The sequence below is a fragment of the Amblyomma maculatum genome, chromosome 4, assembly GCF_055883805.1.
Source record: "Amblyomma maculatum isolate TAMU_Amacu chromosome 4, ASM5588380v1, whole genome shotgun sequence".
Lineage (NCBI taxonomy): Eukaryota > Metazoa > Arthropoda > Arachnida > Ixodida > Ixodidae > Amblyomma > Amblyomma maculatum.
The window spans coordinates 24,438,528-24,453,419 of NC_139347.1; the positions used below are offsets into that span (position 1 = coordinate 24,438,528).

Sequence of the window (14,892 nt, forward strand, 5' to 3'; positions counted from 1 at the left end):
TCATAATAAAGCTGAAATTACATTACTGACTTAGCATGAGAGAGCGAAGCCGAATGTTATTTCCGGTATTGGTCGATAACCCAACCAAAAAACGCTTTTGCTCTAGAGTTTTAAGTTCTCTTCTCATGTCAACAGTTGAGTAACCCGTCTGAAGGTTAACTTCACGGGGCTAACATTTTATACACGAAAAGCACTCCTACGAATGGCGTAATTATGTCACATATTGGTTAGCATCCGTTAACATGGCGTCGCTTGACGGAGCGACCACGCCTGTATCATGTGATGTATTTGTTATCGCTGCTCTTATAGGTATGGTAAGGTTTGCTTTTGGCATGGTAAAAAACCTGGTTGAAAAGCTTTTGGGAGAGGAACATTGTATCTTGGAAAGGCATCAATGAAATATGTTACTTGGGGGATCGCCTATAGGAACGCTGCTATTTTCCACCTTAAAATTTATTTCTCTTATGCGCATTACGGATGAGTTTATCTCTAGGAGTGCTGTATTTTTTAGCGGCACTTTCATGAAGGCATAGGGGCAGTGCATAACAAATACCGAGTCAAGTCTTCTTCAAAACAAATGTGAGCAATAATAATATCCTGAAATTTCGAAAGAGTGATTACAACACTGAAATGCCACAAAAAATACAACTTTTGTAGTTTATTAAGAGTTATTTATCTGCAAATATTTTCGCTTCCATGCGAGATGTATTGGATATGGTGCTCGCCAACGCTGTGTCAGGAATGGTGCTAAAAGTTAAAAGGAATGCGTTAACACCAAACGAAAAGGCGCGAACATTACGCTCGATATGTCCTGACCTCGTCAAATTGCAAGATCTGTTGAGACGCACGTTACAGCCGAAAAAAAAAAATCCTTCAATAAATCAACGAAAGCAGGGCTACGTGTTTACGCGTATCTATACATAAGAACAAATAGCATTAATATTCATGTTGGCCCCCAGCTACTCCAAAGAGCCATCTATAAGGCTTGAGGAAGCATCTTCCTATATCTGACGCGAAGGAGGAAAAATACAAACAGGGCTTCGTACCAAACTTCTGCTGCTATTCGCACTTTTTCGATCTTCTCGGCAAATTAGCTGAAACACCATCCCGCGCATTATTTTTACCGTTTTCTGATTTTCCTCCCAAGGCATCACGAATTTGATCCCCAAACAAAAATATCTGTGTAGGGTTCTCGTTTGACTTAGCTCACGGTGAAAACCTTTGTTTGCAAGATATTACAAGCACCGTTCCACAACTATGCCTAAACTGTAGCGGTGGCGCAGGGCCAGAGCTTCCTCAAGAGTCAGTCGGAACATTACACCGTGCTAGATAGATCGACTCCTCGTGGCCTCAAAAGTCTAAATTGTCGCTCGATATGGGTTAGGAGATTTTAAATAAAAACCAAGAAAAACGCCAAGTGCACTATTTCCGTTCTTCCGGATGAGTATGAAACACTTCCATAACCATTATATTTATTTACATATACGCATAGTCTGGACTGGGCTTTACAGTACTTGCGCGGTGCGAGGACATAAAACTCGACTGTAAACTTGCCGGCGGGTAAAGAAGAGCAATATATTTAAAACAACACAAACCGCAGCGTTCTGTGCTCATAAAAATACCTTATAATGGCTTGAAGCCATGTTCCCATAATAAAATTCCTTCTTCGCCTGCAGCTCTTCGAGATAGCCGAGGTAATCAAGATTATATTATTTTATTTACACATGCTGCGAGCCATTACACTGACCCACGGAGCAGGAGCGCTGAAGAATCAGAAGCGAGTAAAAGACGTATGCATAAAAAACAACATCAAAATGCAACTAGCGCTAGCTACTAAGGCAACGACCACAGCAACAAGCGCAGGTTGTATAACTTAAAAACGGGGCAAGGTTTTCGCCGCGGCCGCTCAAAACTGTCCGCTTGAAACAATTTTTCTTCAGTATAGGGTAGGCTGTGAGAAGAGCGCTGATTTTGTATATTAACCACGAAAGCCGCACTAGTGTTCTGCTTGACAAAATGTTACGCTGTTTGCACTGAAAGTCGCTATCGTAGTGAACAAAAAGTCATAAAACTCCTCTCTGTTCACGGTTTTCACTTCTTTTAGAAAACTCGTGTTGTGTATCTCCTTCACATTCAGTCAAAATTGCCAATTAGACGAGTTGGTGGGACATGATTCGAAATGACCAACGCAAAAACAGACGGAGACAAGAGAAGAAACACTGACAACAGGATGGGTGCTGACTAACAACTGTTTATTTTCGAGGAAAACGCAGCACAATAAATGCTAAAAACCACGGGACAGTCACGGGGCCAAATATTACAATCTAAAGCGCAGTCATCAAAAGACGGCCGATACAAACATTCAACCAGCAAAAAAAAAAAAAAAACAAATATGAAAAAGGGGGCGAAAAAGAGGGTCCATTCCGGGATACATGCAAAAGATCTGGTAATTCAGTGGCTGTCACCAATTCGGTGCAGGTTGGGAGAGAAAGGTAAGCGTTTTTGTCACGCAAATGGCCGACATTGCCGACAGGTATCTTCCAAAAAAGCCATTAACACGCACCTGTCTGCCACCGTTCGCTTGCTGACCTCCACATCGGAACAAAAAACAAAAACACAAAAAAGCGAAATCCTATCGAAATATAAGCCGGAAAGTAATCACCGAGAAGAAAGATGCACATTCACTACTGTTTATGCAGACTAGTCACACCACGTATTCAAATCGCTCTGCAGTTGCTTTGCTTTTCCTCCACCTTAAACATCATGCCGTAAGGACAACCCGTAGTAATAGCTTCAGTTCATAGAAAAAATAGGCTGTGTTTTAGCTTCTGGTTAAACCTGGAGTTACGCGAGAGCGATCTGCATGGCTACGCTTAGGTTCGGCTTGAAATTAAAGACATGGCTTTTGCACATAGTAGTTTGCTCTGCGGTCTCAGCTTTATTTATGCAATAGGGGGCACTTTTGACCACTAAAATAAGGCGAAAGCATATATCGCGCAGTGATCCGAAGCCCTCCACTACGGCAACTTTTTCGCTCTCTTTTTAGTCCCACCTTCGCGATGACGATATAGCGTAAGCTGCCAGCCAACATAAAAAGCCGCGTTTTAACTGAGCCCTTTGAAAGTGCCTGGGTGGCCTAGGAATAACGTGAATGCAAGGGTCTTGACAGGCTGATTGTGATATCACCCTCCCATATGAAAGGAGATGCCGGAGTTGGCAGCTCCTGCCAAACGTAATGCCAGGGAGCCCTACGTCCACTCAGCGCTCAATCATGTCAGGTGCCAGCTACCGCCTCCACGACTTCTTCTTTCTTCGCTCTTAGGATAGCTTGTCAGGCACGGACAGGCACGGCGAAATGGCGAGACTGTGACCAATGTAACTCTAGCTACAAAACGTCTCACGGGCTACTACCGACCATCAAAGGTTACGCATCTTTCGAGATCGCAACTCAATTCCTTCAAAACATCATTCGTAGTCTTGGAAAATAGGTCTTCTCCGACATGATGAATAATGTGCTACGCCTGTTGAAGGCTGAATGGATTAAACACTGTCACACATCTGTAAGCACATCATCCCGTACGTGGTTAGTGAAGCTGCAACTGTGCAGCTTTCCTCTTCCTCATCTTTCTCCTCCTCCTCCTCCTGCAACTGTGCAGCCAAAGAAGAAAGGAACTTTTTAACAGTCTGGAGCAGAATGTCTGAACAACATTATATAGTAAGTATTCATCTACTTGTTGCAGCAGGCGTCCCTCCTTATGTAAGTGGAAGTTAAAGCAATAGGGAAAGCTTGAATTTTGTGTGAAACTTTCCTAAGCGCGGCCGTTCCCCGGAAGTCAATTCAAAGGAGTCTTTGTGTCCCCATAAAGCCGGAGACTTCCTTAGATTCCTGCAACTTCCTGTGATTGCAACGTCTCCCAAGCTAGGCAATGAAAGCTTCTGAACTGCGCGTGTCCGAAACTAAGCTACCGGAAGCATACGTCATCGTTCAGGAAGCGAGCGGCGCAACAGAGAACGGATTTCCTCTGCGTGAAAGGGCAGCCTTTTTTACATTGTTGCATTATATATTTATAGCCTGAGCAACTTTGGTTTCAAAAGACCAGAAATTCAAGAGACTATCTTACGTATCTTTCGTACATTTAGTTCAAGATCCGTGCCTCACTTTGGTAGAATGTTTGTGAGACATACTTCACATTACAAGACATTCTACTTCGGGAAGATGCGTATGGTATGGTCAGAAATATGAAAAAAGTAAAAGCCGCTGCAAAACGAGACTGTGCGGGCTGCCTAAATAAGGCTATTCAAGTTCCTCTATTTTTCCTCTATTTTTAAAAGTCCTCTACTTTTAAAACAGTCCTTTTAATATGACTGCTCGTACAAAACCAAAACAAAAAGGCATTGAAAAATGACATTAGAAATATTTTTGTGATGGTCCTTTGTTAAGCTGGGCTGTTTTCATAATTTATTTGAGAATTAGTAGCATTTCTCAAAATAATGTTGTTTTTTAATTGACTGCACCTTGAGAGTGTGTTGTGTAATAAAATGTTTCCAACACTCTCTTTCATTCACAAAGTATTTTGTTCAGCTCCCCGAAGGTGGGTGCCTATTTTTCCGTAACAACAAATTTTCTGGCCCTGATATCATAGTAAATGGACTGTATATTGCGAAGAGTATGTTGTCATGCCTTTTTCTTTATGGGACAAAACGTTCGCGTTGATAAGACATTGACTCAGCTGTTGAGAACTTTCATGAAGTAAATAATTATTCTGAGCATGCTTATTCAATAGGACAATAAAAAACTGCATTGTCCTGCGCTCTATAGCAAAGTAATTGAATAAAACATCATACAATACCCATCATCGCTGACAAGCAAAAATGTAATTGATTTTTGCTATGGCATAGCCGGTTCTTATGTACACAAGCTGAATTTAGCTGCCAATTTGCTGCCGCCATTTAGGTTCTAATATAACCTTGTTAAACTAGGGAGCCTCCGACATGTTTAACTCTACCAGATATAGTTAAACTGCTCAATAGGAAGCTTAGCCAGGCTCGCAATACTAGCGTGCCCTTAAACGTTCCAGCTTAGGATACGTCTTGCTGAATTATCCTGACATCTAATCACGTGCGGTAAGACCTGAAAATTATCTCTCACAAGTCCTTGTTTCCCTGAGCTGCGACGAACTGGTTTAGCACCACCTGAAACAAAACAAACAGAAACGTTAGCAGCTGGTCTTCAGAGGAAAGAGGAAGAGAATAAAAGGCGAAAGTAATAAAGAGTAGTTAAAGACAGTGCGACAATATTAAAACCCGACCCTTAGGCTCCCTTCCTTTCACAAAAATATCAGCACAATACAGGAATTGAGCACTGATGGCATCCGCTGCGAAAGGCAAGGCCCGTCCCTCACACAATAGGACCAAGTTAACGTGGCCGGGTGCAGGCATAGCGCATGTCTCCCACATCTAAAACGTGCCAGCTATGAAAGTAAAAATAATGTCTTCACAGGCAGGTCAGTTCACCGTAAGTTCTCGCGCACATATTTGATAATGTCTACCTAGCTGCTTTCTGAATCAAAAAGGCAATAAAATAACGATGCGACCTTTTTAAGGCAAAAGCGCCACTAACTGCCTTCTTAGATTTTATAAGGTTGCGTTGAAGTCTTCTCAAGAAAACCCCTTGAAAAATACTAACCATCAGTTGGGTTCTAAGCAGGTTCAAGACAGAGAAATGAGGTTCTCTAGGCACTGCGTTAGACTAAGCTGCCACCTCCCTTGCTAAACTGACAGTCCTTCAAACTGCGCTTAGGATGGCGTCACCTAAATTATCTTTATCTTCTCTGACAATGTTTTGTTAAGATCATGCATTAATCTTCCTTCATTCTAATAAAAGTTCAACGCACTCGTTAAATGCTTAGGTAAACATCGAAGGACGCGGCAAATCAAAGTGAAATAAGACTAAACTTATGCTAAAGACTAAATGACTTGTAAATAATTCTTCCGTGGTTAACCAACCTAAAACCTGTGTTAATTTTTTTTTCTTTTTCTCGCGGTGAGGGAAGTAAAAAACTCGCCTGCACTATTTAAACCGCGTCGTGAAGGAAGCGCCAAGATTAGCTCGTACGCGTTTGCCGAGCGCTGCAAACTGACACGAGCTTCAGTGCAGCATGACCTTGTCCACCTTTATCGAGGCCGACATGACTGCAACTTCTGCAAGATGGCATTATGTCGGACTTAGACTAATACCTCTCCCTGCCTGCGCTTTAGGCATGCATGATACAGCCCCTGTCTCTCTTTCTAGTCGTGGGGGTTCCGAACGGCAGGAAGCATGTTGTGCCCATAGGTTTGCGTAGTGCACGTAGTGTGAAGACACCAGCGGCTGGCATCCGTCGTATTTGCACAAAACTCTACTGTTTCCGCTCTGACTGAGTATACGCCGATAGCATTGAAAGCAGGTGATACATTCATAGGTGAACGCTGAATGCAATAGATGCAGCAACGTCATCATCTGCCTGACTACACCCACAGTAGAGCAAAGGTGTCGGCCACTAGCATCAATTAACATTGTCCTGTGTCAGCAGCGTCCGTTTGATTACCGCAAACTTCATATCCGCCTACTTAACTTCTACCACCATGTCCCGCTCGCCTCCCCTTGCAATTCAGTCTGCTGCGCTTAGCGAGCATCGGTTATCTTGACAAATTCACATGACTTGCGCTGCCCATACCCATTTCTTTATCTTGATTTCGAATAGGATAATAGTAACTTGTGTTGGCTTTTTGACCCACTGTTTAGACTTCCTGCATCCTAAAGTAAGACACAGACGTTATGTACTTTCCTCTTAAGGGATGCTGGTCAGCTGCGACTCACCCCCTGAGAGTGCTTGCCAATTGGGCACTATATTATACATATTCATCTGGGCATTTCATTTTCGTGGTCCTGATTGATGTTCACTGCCATTCCTAAGCAGGTTCATTCAATATTAAATTCCTATTTTGCATAGGATAACCGAGAAACGAGATAACCGAGGATAACCGAGCGAGGATACATGTACTCACCTATGGCGCTGAAACGTGGAGGCTAACCAAGAGAGTTCTACTTAAGTTGAGGACAACCCGAACGAAAAATGGTAGAGGTAACATTAAGAGATAGGAAACGGGCAGAGTGGGTCAGAGAAATAACTCAAGTTACCGACATTCTAGTGGACATTAAGAAGAAGAAATGGGCATGGGCAGGACATGTAGTGCGGAGAGGGTAACCGATGGTCGCTTAGGGTAACAAACTGGATTCCAAGGGAAGGAAAGCGTAGCAGGGGGGCGGCAGAAAGTTAGGCGGGCGGATGAGATTAAGAAGTTCGCTGGGGTCAGGTGGATGCAGCTAGCACAGAACCGGGTTAAGTGGAGAAATATGGGAGAGGCCTTCGCCCTGCAGTGGGTATAGTCAGGCTGATGATGATGATGAACCAAGCGAACGTCACCGCGTTGCTACGGCAACGGTGTTGCCATGGCGACGGCGCGTCATTTGTTAAGTTCGGCGGTGGCTCAAGGTCAAGCGGAGCGTGGCGCGATGGCCACGGGGTACCGTGAAGAACGGTTCCACCTAGAGTAGTATTGCTTTCGCAATAAAAGTATTACAAAAAGCATACTAGAACCGCTGTGTTAATCGGTCGAAATCACAGCAAGACTCCCTTGCGCTACAGGAGTAAAGAAAATGGTGGATTTCATTTTTGCTCGTACCTCTCCTCATATATTTCTCAAACTTTCTGTAAAACGATATATTTCATGATCGCTTAGGTGTTATGTCCCACTGATGGCAGCAAGTGCATGTGCACCGAGAGTCAGCCATTGGTCGCCCTCCAGTGTTGCGCTTGTCAGCATCACCTCACGCTGCAAGGAATGTTTATAAGATTACTTTTCCCACTGACAGTAGTGCTTATAACAAGAAACCCTCTTGCGAAATCTATTAAAGCTCATGTAAATCCGCACACAGCATCCGTCTGGTGCAAAAGGGAAGGGAGAGTGACAGAACAAGTCTATATAACGCAAGTCTCTAAACGCTGTTCTAAGATTTTTTTTTACAGAGAGCAAACATTCACTGGAATAAGGGGCACGACTAAAAAGCCTCCATTATTGAAATGTTGTAGGAAAAAAAGCATTTGATTTTTATTCGGTCTCAGAGCAGCAGTGCTGTGAAGAATCAGCTCACTTTTGGGATATGTTCCGTTTACGGAAGAAGCAATCCTTTTCTACTGAATCCCTCGTCCTGTCACCACAAACCATCGGTGCGCATTTCGTTACGGTGCACCGTCGCCTGCGCTAGAAATAAACGCTAAACCTACCCGTCTCTGGTTTTCCTTTACCCTGTTTCAAAACACCACACAGCACACCGGAGGCCGTAATCCGTGCACCTTTTCACTTCTTTCAGAATCTTCAGCTGTATTTAGGTCAATCCTTCTCATTTCACGCCTCGGCTTAGCGGGGATCCCCAACCAAGCGGGCGGATTCCGTGCACTTCGTCGTCGCGGAATGTAAAGCCAGTGAGAGCTCCTACATAGCTCACTATTTCCTTCTATCGACCAGGCAGGAAGTTCTCTCCCGGTCTTAGGTGATCGCAAAAACAAAGAGAAAAACAACAGGCGACGAAGAATTCGGGAGCAGCGACGGAAGTGGGATTGCTCGTTTTTGCTTCATCGAGTGAGCCTTGTACTGACATCTTCCCTGGCGGCACGCGAACTATTTTTTCACTCAAGCCGCCTTTATCGGAACACGAAGCTTCTTAGTTCTACCTCCGAATCGCGCACACATTTTTGTCGAAGTTCTTTTTTTTTTTCGCACATGCGAACGATTCGCCTTTGATCTCTAAGAGCATCCCACGGTGCCGACTTCGGCAGAAATGTCACGTTGATAAGGCCAGGCTTCGAGCGAGCGAAAAGAGACCCGGATCAAACGACAACAAACATGATCTGCTGTTCCTAGCGCTTCTCGTGGATGCGCCCGCATGGAATGCGGAGGAGCGGCCATTAAGACGTGTCCAGAATTCCGTTTTTGCGAAGCCTGGTATCAGAACACAGGTTCACCTATTGTTATGTTACTTTTGGCCTCGCTCCCCGGAATTCTCCGAGCCTCTACTTTTGACCTTATTGCTGGTCTTTCGAAATGGAGCAATATCCCCGACCTTTCAGCATCATCGCCGGGGATATCCTTGAACAGACAGAAGTTCGATGTTTCGGGCATTTCGTAATTTGTATATCAGCACTTGAGTTCTTGTAATTCTTTTTTAGGTCGATAATACGCTAATTCTGTTTTTAATTTGATTAGTTCAGGCCGATAGAAGTGTAATTAAAAGTAAAAAAATAATAATCGCAGCGTTCAAACGACGTTTTTGTATATGTTGCTGTCACCTTTACTTTTCAGCACTCACCACTTGCATTCAAGACCAAATTGTATTTTCTTGGGAACGCATGCATACGCATCTACTAAAAGCGGTATATTTATGGGGGAAACTCATTCCCGAAGCGCAAAAAGAGATCACTAGAGTCTATGTTCCGCTTATGCGGTCATGCTGTAGACTAGTATTTATTTTAAACCTGCCCTTGTGGAATGTGGAGACTTCAGTAAAGCTGAAATGCGAGCCAGTTGGCGTGATATTTTGTAGAAACAGTGCGAATCGTAGTGAACAAGAATGAAGACCGGTCAGTGCCCGTCTTCTTTCTTGTCGGCTGAGGTTCAAGCTGTTGCCGCAAAAAGTGTACTTTGCCTGCTCAGCTACGTTCATATTCTCGTCCTATGCATCAAATAAACTTTGACGCTTGCCACACTACGAGCCTTTATATGGACAACTTGGTGACATCTGTTACGGAAACTTTATTGTTTGATTTTAACTAAAACAAAACGCAAACCAAAAATCGAGGCCTCACTTCATTTTCAGCGTGCCACGTGTTTCTTGTGGTTTTAAAATTGAGTACAGAAAACTTCGGCTGAACGTGACCTCGTCGGCCCTTTAGTGTCCATACTTGACGGTGTTGCTTCGTGCCCTAATTACTCGAGTTTGAGACATCGGCACCTGTGCCCCGAAAATGCGCTCATAACAAAGTTGTCTTGTGGCATCGCCTCAGTAAGCTGCTGGAGATCTTATCATTTAGAAGTTGCCCTGGCTTGAATTAGAGCACGTAGATATAGCGCGAGAGACTAGTCATTATTTTGTGCCCTCGAGAAATGTCAGAGCACCTACATATTTCAGGCTGCTTTAAACGGCTACATTTTAGCACGAACTTGTTGTAATTAAATCTTTGATAAAGTTGTAGTGACCCGAGTATTCACTAGTATACCATGGCGGTACTTTTTTCAAATGCTTTCGCGTAAAATTTGGTCCGTAACGCTGGCTTTGTTTAGTCAGCGCGGCTTCTTGCAAGCTAATTTCATTTTCATTCCCGCAATGACACTTTATGCACTATTCTAAGTTCCAGCGTTCGAAGACTTTTCCCGTCCTTGATATTCTTCAGTAAAAAAATTGGAGTGGTAGCTCTGTAGAAGCGGCGAGCACTAGGCACATTTTTCAGTATTTTACGAAGGTGGGAACAATGGCATGGCTTTACGCACTAGGCATGCACACCTAAAACGAGAGCGCTATGACACAAACGAAAACTCCTCACGACAGCTAAAATAATTCATGACGCTTCAGCCCTAGTCTTCCGTATGTATATACTGTACAGTCTTCTGGAACATCACTTTCATTTATGAGGCTACTGTGAATCTCTGTAAAACTCTGCTGCAAACATACCGATGGCAATGGCCCCATCTTCCCATGCGGGAAAAATCTTCCTTTTAAAGCTCATTCCTTGCTAGCATCGGGTAAAGTCTAGCATAGAAATCCAATGAGGAGCACACCTCACAGTGATTGTGAGGCCGCATTCGAATAATAAGGCGAGAAATTTTATAGGCTCACATTGCCCGTCCGTTCGTGTGGGCTTCCGCGAGATGAGTCATACTTCTGCGCGAGATTCCGCGGGATACCGCGAGATTTGGTGCTCCTAAATGACGTCATCGGCCATGACTGGACGTGACATCATGAGCAGACCTGATATCATCATGATGTCCCATCCGGTCATGACCGAGCACTTCACCAGGCGATTAACTCGTGTACGAAGCTGACCTCACAGGCATCCGATTCAGGCTTCATGTTGTGTATTTTATTTGGCGCTTCCTGGAACACAGCCCCACTAAGCATACACAAGCAGAAGCAGTAAAGTAGGAAAAAGTGGAGTTTGAAATTTGTTTACACGACAGAAGTTGTGCAGTATCGGTCACACTTCTCCGCGGACACCTGACCCGCGGCGTAAAGGAAGAGAGGAAGGTGGGAGAGAAAATGAAAAGAGAGAAAGAGTTTCTATAGTGGAGGGCTTCATAACACAGTGTTATAAAGGCTTTTGCTTCATCGCAGGGCTCCCACAGAGTAGAGAAGTCTGTCAAAAAACAAAAAAAAAATATGTGCTGTTTTGAAAATGCACAGATATAAAACAAAAACCTTCCAACAGGTGACCTGCGGGTCCATTGGTTCACAAGGTTCAATCCTAAACTACGCGAAACACTTGCGCTCATAAACTGGATCCCGCTGAAACATGCGCTAGCAGAGAATTTCTAGGAGCATGCATATTTACGTCAAATACTGAGCACGAGGTGCAACAGCCTTAAACACAATCTTGCTGTAGATTTGCTCGTGAAATTGTACGAAATACTGACCTTATTGTTTACCAAGGTTCTTAGACGTTGGCTTTGCATTGATTAAGGCGAAGAGCTAAATGAAAGAAATAAAGCAGAAGCCTTACAATTGCCTCAAAAGAACTGTGAACGGGGAATCCTTTCCCCGCAGGCTTCGTGCCTACAAGAAAAAAAAAAAGAAACGCAAATGCATGATGTTTGTACAGGAAGAAGACAAATAAATCTACTGTACAGGAAACGTTATTGCTTCAGTGCTTTTGTTAGATGGTTACCGGGGTCACAACAAGCGTCTTTAGCGGACTGGCGGACTTACTTAAAACCTTTCGGTTACGTTTCCTTTGTTTCGCCACTAGGGAAAGAGTATGTACATTGGGCACGGCAAAGCCGTTTCCGGTGCGGCGACCACGCAGAGGAAACTCTTGCGGACGGGAAAAAGTCTGCACACATCTCCGCTGGCATGCTGTGCGGAATGCCTGGCGGCCAGAAGGGAAAAACTGAATGCCCCAACGTTAGCACCAAAACTTTTCCTCTCTCGTGGCAGCCGCGGCAAACGCGTGCCGCTCGCTATATACGCGAACCAATCTCGCCCAACACTGGGAGCAGCCGTCGCAGGTTTCGTTCGCTTCGAGCCGATCGATGCGCGTTTCCAATCTGGTGTGTCCAGAGAAGTTGGCTCGCACTGACCCCCAACGCGCTCAAATGGTCGCAGTGGCGCGTACTGTAGCGCGCTCGAGGTCTCTGCGTTCTGCATTCCAAAGACGTGCTCTCCCGTATTGATATCAGGGTGCTCCGCTCACGTTTATATTGTGGTTTTTATAGACGACAAATTTTCATCTCGCTTTCTTTTTAAGTTGTGCGTGTGTACCCAAATGAGACTTCTGCGGGGCTGTGCCTAGATCAGAGCAAAATCAGAAATAGCGTAAAGTGCAAGGAAAGAAAACTGTGTCATGTCTGCTATAATTTATTCTGTCTAGCATTACAGACGTTGGTGAGCAACTAGATTGCTGCTCTCTAGCATGTACCCTTTGTGTTAGAATTTTCATAATGTTAATTTTTTTTAGAAGTACGTCTAAGAGTCCAGCATACGGGTTGTTGCCTAGATTCCAAGCACAGTAAAGAAGGCCATTCAGCCAGCTAGCAAGATAATTATGAAGACTACTAGGCGCAGTAAACAAAGGACGACGAAAAAAGCATATGGTGAAAGGAGCTAACTCGGAATTTTATGGAAGACGCTCTTGACCGCCTTTATTGAAATGTATTCGTTCTTTAAAACGGTTAGATTCGTGATGCACACATGCCCTACAAAACGATCGATCATGACGCTGAAATATGTTGTCGACTACAGTGGAATCCTCGATAGCAACTGTACGTTGTTTGAACGACTCGATGCAATATTCCCTACATGAGTGTCTCCATTATTGTCTCGCAGCTATCTGCACTGCAGTAAATTACCGGTTCATCACTGCTACTATTGTCGCAATAAGCACTGCGTAATATCACATATATGCATGTTTTGAATTACCCTTGTCTTTCTACGCGCAATTGCTTGTTTATTGATTACGAATTATCTCCAGTTTTGCGTCCCATTTGAATGTGTCTGGCATTATCACATCACCGTCCTTATACCTTGAAACCTTGAACATTTTTTAGAGGTTAGCAATTTTCTCTGACTTGAATTGCCTATTGTTTATTGTTTATTTGCGTTTGAAATTTCTTCCATGTGCAATATGTTTCTTAAGCTACGTATTGTGGGCTGAACATGTGTTCTACTCTGTAATTAGTCTCGATTTAGAGTGAAAAACATCTCCTCTCCATTGTGGAAAGGCGAAGAAGAGGAAACTGCTTCTCAGTAATTCACATATACGCATGCACACCCAAAAGAGGAAAGTGCAAATTTTTTTAATATTTCGTTATTAACAGCGCTCTATTTTCTTCGTCTTTCGTTAGTGCGGTTTCTAACGCTTACGTTAAGTTACGTGCTGAAATGTTCCTTCATATCTGTGTGCATCCATGTTTCTTACTTTTCTACTGCTTACAAGTTCTGCGCATGTTCGTTTTTTTTTTTTCTTTTTTAGCAATGTTTATTTTTTCTGCGTTAAATATCTTCAATGCATTTAAAATACGAGTAATTGGTACATTTGCCCGTGCTTTTCTAACGACCTAGGGTTTTGGGTCTCCTTATTTTCAGAAATAATTTATTTTTTGCTTGTCTCGTTCAGCACTTTCGGATTTAAATCAAAATCTACTGCTACCGTTGCTGGTGTAAAGCCAGTCAGCCTGCTTTTGTGTCTGGTAACTGGTTGCCAGCCAAACACTTGTTGCTTCTAATAATTTCGTCTTTGCTTTATCATTTTGTTTTTAGCCAGCAGGTAGTGCTTGCTGAGAGGAGAAAGAATAGCCAAATAAAACGACAAAATGAACAAATTTTTTATCTGTTTTGATTCAACTGATAATGCGAATTCAGTAATTTTCGTTCTGTAAACTTTGTTGTTAGCGTGGTCGCCCATCATGGTAACGAACGTGCAGCACGACTTGAAAACACTCAGCGCAATGCACTTAATTTTAGTTGGACGTCATACGGGACACCGCATAAACCAGTAACGATGCATGCAGCACCAGTGCAAATGGGATGAGGAGGCTTAAATAACAGGAGACGAAAAAAGGTTTCCTTGCACCTAATTAAACACGTGTATTCCGACAGTTAGATGAAATCCAAATACCATGCAGAGTTTTCATATGTTCTCCCATTGTGTCTTAATGTTGGTTCAACCAAAGGTTATTTCAAGCAGTTACTGGCGGCCTGCATTAAATATAGATTGCATATATTGGAGAACAGCAAGTCAATTCTAAAGTCACTTTCCAGCTAATGAATAATTTCATCATCCTGGAAGTGTTTTCCTGAACAGCATATTTGAGAAGGCTTAAAAATTTGAATTAACGAAGCGCTCTGGTTCGGTAATTTTCCCCACTCCCGCAAAAGAGTGCATGCTCCGTGCGCCCAACATTTTGCAGTTAGGGAATAATGCTGTGAGTTTGCTATATTCCTATGAGTTCCTATAAGTTTAAGTGCACGCTATTGCATTTTCTTTCGCTCTGGACATGAGGGACGTGCTCGCCAGTGCTTTCTTTTTTCGTTTGATGCAGAAGCAAGAGCGGAAACATAATATTCCATAACGACCCATGAAC

The 14,892-nt window shown here is 43.4% G+C and overlaps 1 protein-coding gene across 1 annotated transcript in view; it reads left to right on the forward strand.

Annotated features, from left to right (window-relative positions):
* Positions 1-14,892, forward strand: part of LOC146190512 (cell adhesion molecule Dscam1-like) — a 140,724-nt gene that overhangs the window by 373 nt on the left and 125,459 nt on the right. The window lies entirely within an intron of this gene.